This window comes from Hirundo rustica, chromosome 7 (assembly GCF_015227805.2).
Source record: "Hirundo rustica isolate bHirRus1 chromosome 7, bHirRus1.pri.v3, whole genome shotgun sequence".
Classification (NCBI taxonomy): domain Eukaryota; kingdom Metazoa; phylum Chordata; class Aves; order Passeriformes; family Hirundinidae; genus Hirundo; species Hirundo rustica.
Genome location: NC_053456.1, coordinates 36,292,774 through 36,305,749, shown reverse-complemented (window position 1 = coordinate 36,305,749; position 12,976 = coordinate 36,292,774). Strand labels below are relative to the sequence as shown.

Here is a 12,976-nt window from a genome sequence, read left to right as displayed (position 1 = left end):
CCATGCTCTGTCCCAGCAGCCAGGAGCCTTCCTCCCTGCCCACCATCCCTCCCCAGTGCCATTATTAACTCCTTCAGCTGCAAGGGAGAGCTGACACAGCCACATCGCAGAACATTTGGTTTGGAAGGGACCTTAAACCCCAACTCCTGCCATGGGACACCTTCCCTTATCCCAGGCTGCTCCAAGCCCTGTCCCGACTGGCCTCGGGCACTTCCAGGGACGTGGCAGCCCTGTGTAAGTATGTGCAGTATCTCACTCCATGCCCAAAAGCAACAAGTGACACTTGGTGACCAAACACCCCTCGAGTTATGAAGAGATGGGACATTAAAACCCCACCCCTCTGCTCTGCACATGGTGATTTTTCTCTACAGGTGCAGGACACGTGGATTAAGACAGAGATCGTTCTGCTTGTGCAAGTCCAACCCTCATTTGTGAGAATTTACCAAACAAAACAAAAAAGCCAACGCAGCTTTTACTCCACAAAGCAAGTGCAGTGTCTGCCTCTCTCCAAGATCCATTTTGCAATTATGGTCATGAGAGAAATTCCTTTCAAGTATGACAAACTGTGGTGGAAGAAAGGAGGGGTGGAGCAGAAGAAACACTTTGTCTACAACTACAACCCAGAGTCAAGAGACGGAACATTAAATGAAAACCAATCCTCAGAAGAGTCTCAAGAGCTGTGCTGTTGTACTGGGCTTTAGTTGCTGTTTGAAACAATTTGATATCCTCTCTCAGTGTTACACATATCGTGTAAAGGGTAACTTTACAGCCAATTCCCTACCTTTTTCATTATTTTGTTATTTGGAAGCTGCATGTGCTCAACAAATGGATCCCAAAGACAACTCCATTTGTGCCCTCTTAGGACTTTGTGAGTGTCCTGGATTTGAAAAGGGTGGAAAATTAACAGAATCATCACCGGATCACAGGACTGGAAGGGACCCAATAGATCATCCAGTCCCACCCTTGCCATGGGCAGGGACACCTCCTGCTGTGCCAGGCTGCTCCAAGCCCCAGTGTCCAGCCTGGCTTTGGACACTGCCAGGGATCCAGGGGCAGCCGCAGCTTCTCTGGGCACCCTGTGCCAGGGCCTGCCCACCCTCCAGGGAACAATTCCTTCCCAGTATCCCATCCATCCCTGCCTTCTGGCAGTGGGAAGCCATTCCCTGTGTCCTGTCCCTGTCTTGTCCCAAGTCCCTCTCCAGCTCTCCTGGAGCCTCTTTAGGCCCTGGAAGGGGCTCTGAGGTCTCCCTGGAGCCTTCTCCTCTCCAGGTGAACAACCCCAAATCTGAGCTGTCTGAAAGTCAATCCAAACCCAGACTGGGTACCCCTAGAAGAGAAAAACAACCACGTTGCATCCCGAATTCCCAAGCCCCCACGCCAAACCTTTCCGAGATACGACTCCTTCAGCACCTGCAGCACCCGTCACAGCAGAGGTGCACGAGATGCCAGCACAGGAACCAAGCAGGCCAAGGAAATGAGGGACAATTACCCAGTCTGAGCACCCTAGGCCAGGGTAAAGGAGCTGGGGGCTGGAAAAGCAGGAAAAGAGGCAACATGTGAGGTACGGGAATAGCACAGCACAAAGGCTGGGACACAAAAGTCCAAGAGCGGAGCTTCGTCGTTGGCCCACGGTTCCTATTCTCTCTCTCACACACACAGCCCTCTCTCCTGTGTAACCATCTGCAGCAGAACCAAGGATATTCTGACCCCTTCTATCTTCGTGCCTTTTGATTTATTTCATATTTTTGTCAAATCACCTATTTACAAAAACTTGAAACAAACTCAACAGGTGATGCTATTCTCCACAGACCAAAGTCGAGCTTGATCTGGTTTACATTTTTCTTGCATCTTCTTGTTAAAATTTTCCAACAGGCTTTCAAAGTGAAATTAGACTTTTTTGTCAAGCCCAGCTCCCCAACATGGCCTTATTCTCAAGTGGCTGGAGATTGATTAATTTGGGTTTTTGATTTGCCGAAGTGACAAGGAGTCAGACGTTACAAAAGCGGGAGCGGTGAATGGGATCAATTAAAGAGCAGAAGCAGCAACACAATTAATAGCACCAGGTTCAAGAGGAGGAAGAAAGCGCTGATGACGAAAACAACAGCAACAGCTCTGCCTGCAGCAGGAATCTTTGCTGCGACCCAAGGAAGGCTGAATCCAAAGAGGGTGTTTCAGAACTTTCACAGTGCCATTAGTGCTGAAATGAAATAAGGCAAAGATGTCGGTAGCTGGTGGATTGAATAATAAAAAAATAGCTGGACACTTTCATCTTCCACACATGTGTTTTAACTAAAGGTGAGAAAAGCAATCCTTTTATTTAAACAGGGGAAGCAAGAGACTATAACTATTTGTAGTTTGTATTTCAGACCCATTTCCCTGAGCTGAGATTTTTCTGGCTGTGAAATCCACTGCTCTCCAGCTTCCCTTTACAGCTATTACCGTAAATGTTCTATCAGGTTCTTTATCTTCCTCCTCTGCCTCAGCCTGAAGTTAAAGGGATGCTGCAATCGCACAGCGACCGTGGAAGGCTGAAGTCAGGCACAGATGAACAGGACCGACATTAAAATCCTGCCAGAACGGCAGCTTGGCCAAGTCTCTGGATGTAATGAACACTTGGGAGTGGTGGAGAAGGGGTGGCACGAGATTACAGCCTCCAGGATGAAAAAAGAAGGCAAATATTTGTCAAGTAGAGAGAGCTCACACCTTTGGGAGGAATTAGGCGCATCTGGTCATCACTGAGCTGAGCTCACCTCGGACACTCAAGCTACTGAGGGCTGAAATGAACCTGCTGCACTGAAGGAAATTAAAGGGAGCTCTCAACAGAACTGGGGGATGGACATCAAAGAGCCTCGGGAGCCTTCTCTTCCCCTTTCCTTCCCTGCATCTCCCATTTTTGCAGCCTTGTGCCCAGAGCCTGCAAATCTCAAAGCTGTCCTGCCACCGTCAGGGAGCCCCACTGAACAACTCTTTTCCTCTAAGAGCAATTTCAATGAAATAGGGAAAACAAAGCTTCACCCTAGACAGCCAAAGAGGGATCTCCCAGCTTTTGGAGGGTCTGGCTCTTGCTCTGTGGCAGCATCTCAAGTGACCACTCTGCAGGGCATGAGCGTCCCTTCCGCTTTGTTACAAGGGAGGGACATCATCCACAGCCTTGGGAGAGAAAATTAGTCTCAAGATGCTCAGGCACAGATATTGGAAGGGCTTCAGTAATTTTGGGAAGACCCTCATTATCATCTCCCTTATCTAAAGGGAAGACAAGTCCTTAGCTCATTTCCTACCAACACACAATGTTGGGCCATCATAAAAGAAGCATGAGAGCAGAAATGCAACAATAGAGCTTAAAAAAACCCCACAAAAGCACCTTTTCCCTCCTAAGGAGCAACACATTACATGGCTGGCAAAACAGCATTCTGCTCCCTGGAACTTGAAGGATGGCTAGGAAGAAAAGAAGCTCCCTTCCAAAGGAAGCTCCTTGTTTCCAGGAGGAATTCACCAGCTCCCAAGAGGAGAGGACATGACTATTCCTACATCATTCTCTCCTGTGCTGCCAGGACGGTGACAAGCAAAGCAAAGACTGTGTTTTAGAGGGCCTGCAAGCTCAGAACGTGAACTGGGGATGAGATCCTAATCTTTCTCCACACATCTTGCCTGCAGCAGGTTTAGGTCAGGGGCAGGGATGATATAAACTACTCCCTGAGCGAGCAGGGTTTGTTAATTTATCTCATCCCCCGTTACACAGAGGCATCCCTGCACTCCCCTCCCCTGCTCTGGATGTGAACGTGCCCTGTGGAAAGATCCAGCCTGACAAGTTGTTTGAACACATAAGGACAACAAACCAGGAAAGAGATGTGAGTCTGGGCTGCTGCAGGATTGCCACCACATCCCAAGGCAAACAAACTTCCTGGCTCCTGCTGAACAGACCTACAGAGATGTACAGGGAGCATCTCTAATTCTTCTGGCAGAATGTGTTCACTGGGCAGCATCAGCCCTGTGAGCCTCCCAGTGTGTCACCCTGAATCGTTACTAACTGGGTGTACGATGCTGTGGGCGTCGCCGTTTCCCCTGGCCATGGACTGCCAGAGGGGAAAAACAGCACGAAAGGCAGAAATTATGGGGATTCACTGCAGGTAACTCGTTCACTTCACGAATTTGTTCCCACGAGGGAGGAAGGATGGTCCTCTTGAAGACAATGCCTCAGGGCAGAACCTCTTGGTACATTTCCAGAAGGAATTCTGTCGGGACCAGTTTGGATGGAGCTCGGAGCAGCCTGGTCCAAGTGGGAGGTTGGAACAGGATGGTCTTTAAGGCCCTTCCAACCCAAACTGTTCTGTGATTCTACAATTCCCACAGTGATAGGTTTCCATCTCCCCTTTTGAAGCCAGGTAGATCATCAGGCACCTCAAGCACAGCTGCCAACTGCAGAACCCTGGAGGTGGCAAGTCCACCAGGCCCATCCCCAGGAATGGTGATGTGGGAACAAACAGACACGTGGAACACACTAAAGGAGCTCATTTAGGGTGAACAAGCTCCACCATGGTCAGGAACACACAAGTGTGTGACAAATTCTATTTTAGATCAAAATGAGATGCATGATAAATTCCCCTTAATTACACAGAGGGGGGCAGAGCTCCGCCCTGATCTAACCATCAGCGCTGTCTTACTGCGTTAAAAAATCCTCATTTAACAACATTTTGCTTTGAAATAGAGCCTGCAGGTCACCAGGCACTTGGAAAATAATGAATCCATGGCTTACTGAATCACTTCCTACTAAAATATTTACCTTGTGTTTCAAGATAGGCAAAGTAAGACAGAGAGGAAGAACTGACTCTCTTCAAAGAGATGCTCAGAGCCAGAAAGATGTCTCGTCTCTACTCCTGTACTTTAACCTTCCGTCTGTATAACCTGTGGATAACTTCAAGCTTCAAACCCACTCTGTGGTAATTGAGAAGAGGTTAGGAAACTCTCCACTGTCAGTCCACGAGACTTCAGTGACAAGTCCTAATATCGGTTTTTTGGAGGGGAGAAAAAAAAAAAAATCCAGAGACTTTCACTATTAACATTTTCCAATTAAAGCTGAATAATTGCTGTACAGCAAATTGGCTGTTAATTGCATCATGCTAGGCAGGAAAAAGCTAAGGCTTTCCTGGTAATGTATGCCACGAGCAGCGGTGTCAGAAAGGAAGAGAAATAATGGCAGCAACACCAAGACCGCTCTTAATCAAAGGCAAAATCAAACATTTTCCTATCGCAGAGACCCAGAGCTGAAAAGCAAAGCTCTTAAAACACAAAGCTCTGTCTTTCAGAGGTGTCAGGTGGCCTAAGTGCCATCGACAAACTTTTTTGTTGTTTTTTTTTTTTAATTTTCAAGTTTAATCAAGCCCTCTTTCTACCTCTTGGGTAAGTAAGTCGAGGCCCTTCACCGGAGAAGCCCCAGTGCACTGGATGCTCCTCGTGGCTCCGGCCCCTGGGTGGCACAGGGATGAGATGGGATGAGATCAACTGTGACAAATGAAGGGCACTTGAAAGGGGAAGCTCTCCCACCTGCAGGAAGGGAAGGCAGGGGCTCTGAGCTCCAGCTGGCCCCCAACAATCCCCAGGTTGTGGCCAGGGCCCGGCACAGAGGCTTCTTTCACTCCCCGAGCCGTGTGTGCTGTGAGGCGGCTTTGAAGTGTTGGATTCCATGGGTAAGGAATACACGACAACCCTAAAAAAACCCACGCTCTGTGATCACCAACAGCCACGCTTGAGGGGGCAACTGCTCTGCCCTTCCTTGGAACAGAAACTTCATTAAGCCCGAGAAGGAATGAAAGCACCGAGTGTGTTTCTTGCAGGCTCTTCCTCCAGACCCTACAAAACAAAGCACTGCACTCCTGGCCGTGCATTAAACGAGAATATTGGAACTATTACAAGCATCTGTTGGAACTTTGAGAGCGTGGATGTGCGAAGAGGAAATCCTCGAATCGGGAATTGCTCCCAAGGGAGCTATACGTGGACATTTTGCTTTCTCAGCTTTGTGTTTAAACCTTTACATAACTTTAAATAAATTTAGAACTTACGTTATTAGATAAACTTAGCTTATCTAAACTAAGATTAAAAGATTCATAAAAAATAAAAGCTCACCGATTTGGGAAGCTTATTTATTTCCCTCTTTAAGTTTTCGTTAGCAACTCCCTAAATACAGAATGCAATGGGCTCACGAAATTTGTAAGCCACGCTACTCGAATCAAAGAGTTTATAAAAAGTCACACTCTGCTCTTGCAGTATTATGTCTGTCCTCTATGTTTACTTGAAAGCGTGTCCCTTAATTTATAATGTTCTCTGCAAACACGATTTTATTTTCAAAGCCCGTAACCTCCTGCAGGATTTTGTATGAACCCAGCTCATGTATTTCATTCCTTGCAATTACTGCAAACTTTTCAGATTAAAGCGACCTTAAACTGCAAACACGCAAAATAAAAACTTTTAAAACTTACACTCTTCTAAATACAAATGAGATAACAGGACAGCCTCCTTGATGAAAAATTCCCCCTGTCCAGAGGTGTGATCATCTTCAACATTATACCTTATATTAAAATGTATTTATGTAATGATTCAAAATATTAGTTCTGATATAAAACTAGAGGAGAGAATACATTTAGACGACTTCTAAGAGCTGTATCTGTCAAATGTCAAATGTCTGAGCTACACAGAACCATGCAGGGTATCCAGCTCCGTTTCTTGAGAAGTCCTGACTTTTGGGAAGTGTTTCTTGGACAGGGGCTTGAAGAGCTGATGAAGACAACATTCACTCTCCTCACCGTTCTGTCAGGTTAAAGCTTAAACCCCAAGAATAAAAATAAAGTGCTTTGGCTTGAGGGTTGTTCCCCTCTATTTTTCTCCTGAGTGGGGATAACAGAGGTGTGACAACCAAGCCCAGCTACAGGCAGAAAAAGCACTGATTTACTGAACACTGCCAGACAGTCAAATCAGACCAATCAACATCAGTAATCAGAAATAAATCACCTTTTCCACCTATTAAAAAGAACATACTACTTGCATTTTTACTTCAGTGTAAATCCTGAGCCAAACTAAATGCAAAATATGTATTTAAACATCCATAAGTAAATGCTGGGAAAACCCAGAGCTTTATAGCACAATCAAAAAGTTAATTTAGTCCCATAAACAATTTACTGACAGACATTTGGCACTCCAGGCTGTGAGCACCATTAAGATCAGCATCAGGATGCCAATGCCAAATTAACCTGAGGATGCACTCACGTTTCTTGGAATCAAGAGCAGGAGTTAATTGCTGAATGCAACAATTCTTTGTGTTTTAATCAGGGGGAGAGCGGAAAGAAGAGGATCTTCAACAAGAAAAGCAGCTGGAGAATTGCAAAAACGTAGCTCAGGATTTAAACAGCAGCACTGGATAAAAAGAGGAGCATCTGAAACGAAGCCAAGCTGTGCAGAAATGCTCACGAGCCAAAGTCCTCCCTAAACCAACATCATGGCAGAGTTTAAACCTCAGAGGGCTCTTGGTGCCACCACAGACACAAAGCAAAGAGAGCTGCTTTCAGATCTTTCACTCTTCTATGTCACTTCTCTGCTGGATACAAGGCTCAGTGGGACCAGATGGCAACAGCTCATCTCCGGTTTGGTGGTCACTGAGCTGCCAGCCACGGCCTGGATGGGCAGGAGAAAGGCACAGATCCACGGAATAATCTGTGTTGGGACAGCCCTCTGAGACCCTTGGGTCCAAACCCTAAGCCAGCACTAAAACCTGTTCCTAAGTGCCACACATTCTTCAACACTTCCAGGGATGGTGACCTCAAAGTTCCCCATTAAGCTGAGATTCCTATGGTCTGTGGAACAGAAGGAACAAGCACTGGGTTCTGCTGCTTCCAGAGGCTAACACATTCCTAAAAACCCAGGCAGACAGCACCAGCTGGAGTAACGCTCCAAACCCCTTTTCAGAGCACTTATTTATCACCACTGCCCTCCAGGCCTTACATTACTTTGGGGAACCACAGGTTGCAAAACCCCATCGTCCCCTGCCTGAATTCGAACCAGTTTGAAATCTCAAGTCCAGCAGGATCAGCAAACCAAAAAAATTACCAGTTTCCTGTTTCCTCAGACAGTGCTCCACAGAATTTTTTTATTTCTGGTTGACTGGGCTATTTATTTCAGGTGAGAGCTTGTCAAGAATGCCAGGTAAATTTAAATACTGGAAGTTTCTCAGTACATAACCTCATGCTGAAAGGGGATGGTTTTCCAGAAATTGTTAAAAACTGGCACTTTATAACCCAAGTTTCCTCAAGGTATGTTGAGAAAGCAAAGGCGATAACAAGTTGTTGTTAGCAGAGTTTACCCTGCTGAGCTGCAGTAGTTTCCCTCTGGGAATATTTTGCCAAAAGCAATTTGTGGATCACAAAAAGGTATGAAAAGGAGAAGAAATGTTCTCTTTCGTGTCCTCTGTAAGATAAAGTAAACTATGTGCACATATTATACATGGCGAATTTTATCATATTAAGCAGTAAGAACTACAGAAAATGCCAGAACAGCTCTAAAGCAGCTAGGAAAAAAACAACAAAAAAAGGAGAAACTAAATCTGTATTTGCTTTTCAGTCACAATTTCCGTATTTAAAAAGGAGGAAAAAGCTCTTCTGACCTAAACCATCTGTATACGCTGACCAAAAATAATTCAGAAATTCTAAGAATCTATCTGAAATTACATCATTGATCCTGGTCATGAACTTGCCTATGGAATTCCAACAGCGCTACATGGTATTTTCTGATGTCAGATGCAAGTTGAACCATTTCCTTTTTCAAGGCAGAGCAGAAGGTTCCATCATTTAATCATTCCCAGCACTTAGGATCAGACAAGTAAGGCAAGTTGCAAGGTCTGCATTAACATCAACACTCCAGCGACCTCTCACACCCCCTGGCACAGTGAGAACTCAATTTTACATTAATAAACCCTAACACCAAACTGTTAGAAACTCAGAAGACACCGGGTATTACAACTTCCATAAATTACAGCCGAGCTCAAATGGCCCGTACAAGCAATTGTACAGTGATAAAGCCTAAGTGGATGATATTTAAACAGATATTTGATTTACGGCAGAATTTTACATCATGCTGGAATTCAAATGACAATTTACAAGCCCAGAGAGGAGAAGTCCCTGCCCCATGCAAAGTGCTGTTTGCAGTGCTCTGTCAGAAGAGCTGAGTGCTGAATCCTTCAGGAAGGAATCCTTCCCTCTGATGGTCTCAGGGCACAGAAGGCCAGATGAAAAAAACAGGACATTTAAAAAGAGAATGAACCAAGCTGCTGCTTCATCCCCAGGTAGGAAATTCCATCCTTGGTCTTCTCAGGGTGATGTCTCACAAACCTCACTTTTGCAAGGCAGCTGCCCGTGGTTCCTGGCCCCACAAAAACTTCTGAGGGCAAACTGGGAGGGGTCTGTCTGTCAGGTTCTTCACAGATGCACAAACTGCTTGGCAGCGCTGGCTTAAGGGTTGGACTTGATATTAGAGGGATTTTCCAACGTAAAAATGTTGTGGTTTTATGAAAATAAGAGCTGGATTTAGAGAAGAGGAATTGTGGGATGCGCAATCCAGACCAGAACTTGAACACCCAAACAGGTCAAAAACGGCTCCCCCGAGACCAGAAACAATCCTGTTCCCCAGTAATGAGCAACTACAGATAATTCTGGGTGATAAAAAAACCCCAAAACCATGAAGGAGAAGATTTATCAGAGGAAAAAACATTGCAGGCTTCCAGTGGGATCCAGGGAAACCTCTGGGCCAATAGCTGGAGCAGCAGTAATTGTTCCAAATCTATCAATAAAGCTGAGCTGCTCCTTCATTGACTGCAAACACCAATTTCTTTCATGGGGGATTATAAGTTGATGTTCATGGTCTCTCTACCACCATTAGGGTGATAAACAGTTGAAACTACATCAGGATCTGACACGCAGATCAATTCTGGGTCCATAAAGAATCTACACAAGAGGTTCCTGGACAGGGATTTACTGCCCCCAGTTTTTATTCTCTCTCGCTGCTAAAATTACTTCTGTCAAGCACTTACAGGAGTATGGAGGAGAAGGGAAAAAAAAAAAGAAAAAGAAAAAGAGGAAAAAAGGCACAAAGAATTAATTTTTCATGTGCTGCTGGAACAGCCTTTTGAAATTTCAGGAGTTTTTAAGGCAAATATGTTCCTGCATTGGAAATGATGCTGAACAGCAGGTGGGAGTGAGCTAAATAGTGAGCCAGCAGCACGAGCTGCTCACTATCCAGCACGCAGCAATTTGAAACACCAAACTAAGCTGTCGAGATTTTCTCCCAGGGCAGTCGCGGGCTTCATGTTACCAGCGCCAAATTATATTAGACATTTAATTTTAAACCTCAGGTACTTAAATGTAAAACCTTACAACAGTAATAGTCATAAAGCAGTGGGGCATTCCATTTCAGAGAATGGATTTTTCTATTTTTCCCCTTTAATTTAACCAGCACCTCCTGTTTTGTGGCTCTGCCCACTACAAAGTAATTTATCTAATTAGGAGATGTTCACAGCTGCTTGAAAGACAGAAGCCCCAGGAAACCAAAGGTCTGGTCTGGAAGACTTTGAAAAGTTCTCTGGAGCCACACAAAGTATTAATTTAATGTGAAAAAAAGGTGCAGAGAAAAATTGAATCCCAATATGTTATTTTGTCTACAATAAAACCACGTGACAATAAGCAGGCATATTCTCCAGTACATTGGCATTTGAATTCCAAAAGATGCTTAGCTTCTTGCCATACCTGCTGCTTTCACAGTATTAGCTTTTTTATGACTAAAATTCAAAAATCTTTTAATGGAGAAAAAAAACCCCCAGAAATTAAAAAGAGTTTTTCATGCGTCAACTTGCCAACATAAAGGACATATCTCTGAGCTTATCCAAGGATGATACACTCAGAGCAATCAATTATTCTGGAGGTTTTGTAGGAGTTTTAGCACAACACTTCTGAGTCTGCTGACCCTTAGTTGCCTAAAACTTGTTTTTAAGCCAATTTCTCCCCTCCCCCCCCGCCCCCTGTATTTATAAAAAACCAACCTCATAATTTTTTTTTTTCTTTAAATATTAGAACCTCTGCAAGAAATTATTCGAGGTAGGCTTATTCACAAGTACCCACCAGTCACCTGCAATTTCAAAATAACCCTAATTCTGGCTGTCGTCTCCTTTGAGCCAGAAGTAATCCCATATGAATGTCAAGCCAGAAGAAGTTACTGCACATATGGAGGAGTGCAGAGCTGGGGTGGCAGAAAAGGTTCCCTTTGCCAGGAATTGCAAACCAGCTCAGGACCAGCAGCAGGAGCAAAGAGCTGGTCCAGCAAAGACAGCATTTTGAAGCCAAGGGGGTGGCAAAAGGCAGGAATTTAGCTGCTACTTCTACTTTTTAGGATTCTATTTCCACGCTGCTTGCAGGAGTTCACTGAATTCTGAAGGTTTTTCTCCACTACAGCCTCATTTGGGACACCTGGCACAGGGGTGGCACCTGCTCACCTGCCTGCAGGTGTGTCAAGGGGCACAGGGCTGCAGCCTACAGCTCCTGCTTTCCTCCCAGCGCCAGCACCCAACATTCTTCATCTTGCCTCAGAAAAGCTACAGGATAAAAGGCACAAAAAGGCCCAAACTTTGGTCTAACCTTTTAGAAGGGAGGTGGAGTTGGGGAAGATTAAAATGACAAAGCAGCTGAGGAAAAAAAGGCAGAAAAGATACGATTTTAAGTGGGAAAGCAGCTCAGAATCCATGCAGGGTAATGCTGCCTCCCCTTAAAGCTTGACCAGGACTGGGTGAGCTGTGTGGACACAGGAGAGAACAGGGTTGGAACATTTACTTCACTGTGCTGCTTCACAACATGCCTGCCTTCCTGCAAGAAAATTCTCAGGCAAAATCTGGAGCATTTTAATACAAATTCTCCTGAAGGTGCTGTCCCCATGTTTACAGCTCCAGAAAAAAGTCTGTGCTTTGGTGGGTATGAATTTGATTGTTAATGCCACTCTGAAACAAGGTGATCATGATTTTAAACCCTCTGTTCTCCCAAGGTGGCACTAAAAACCTGACCAGAGCTGCTGGAAAACCCAGAGATGGTCTCAGGGCTATACCCAGATTCAGACCTTATACAGACACAGAGACAGATATGGGATATGTGAAACAGTTCCCATATTCCCCTAATTGCTCCCACTTTAGGGGCAACCATCAGAAACAGCATTCCTCCCCTTTCTTCTGACCTACTCACCCTATTGGTCTGGTAGCAAATATCACATCTACCCTTTAAAAACAATTATTGCTACAATCTAATAATTCCAAAACACCACCAGTAATGGTGTCTGCTCCTTTTAACCCTGTTAAATGCTCCATAGAAGAAACACAAAGACTGTGCCAGGAGCGTGCAGGCAATGGAGCAAGAGCACAGCAGAGAAAGGACATGCTGAGGAGATGTGGAGGGTCATTTACTGCTAATACCCATCACACAGGGCAAGGAATCTGAGTATCAAGCAAACAACACACATTACGTGGCTGCTCCATCCCTGGGAGTGTCCAAGCTCAGGCTGGACTGGGCTTAGAGCAAGCTGGGATAGTGGAAGGTGTCTGCCCATGGCAAGGGAAGGTGGGCTTAAAGATCCCTTCCAACCCAGACCATTTTGGGATCTCATGATTATGTACCTGAAATTAAAATTAAGCAGTATTTTAACGACATTAGCTCTTCATGTTGAAAAAAGACTCAGAATTCTTTCAGGCTGCTCCAAGTCCCATCCAGCCTGGCCTTGGACACCTCCAGGGCAGCCACAGCTTCTCCAGGCAACCCCTGCAGGGCCTCACCACCCTCTCAGGGAAGGATTTCTCCCTAACATCCAAGCTAAACCTCCTCTCTTTCAGCTTCAAACCCTTCCCCCTCGCCCTGTCGTTCCGTGCCCGCACACAAAAAACTATCGCGCCGATCCGTTCCCTTTT

General features: G+C 45.3%; 1 protein-coding gene across 9 annotated transcripts in view; it reads right to left on the bottom strand.

Annotated features, from left to right (window-relative positions):
- AGAP1 (ArfGAP with GTPase domain, ankyrin repeat and PH domain 1) overlaps positions 1 to 12,976 on the bottom strand; it is a 305,411-nt gene that overhangs the window by 84,385 nt on the left and 208,050 nt on the right. The window lies entirely within an intron of this gene.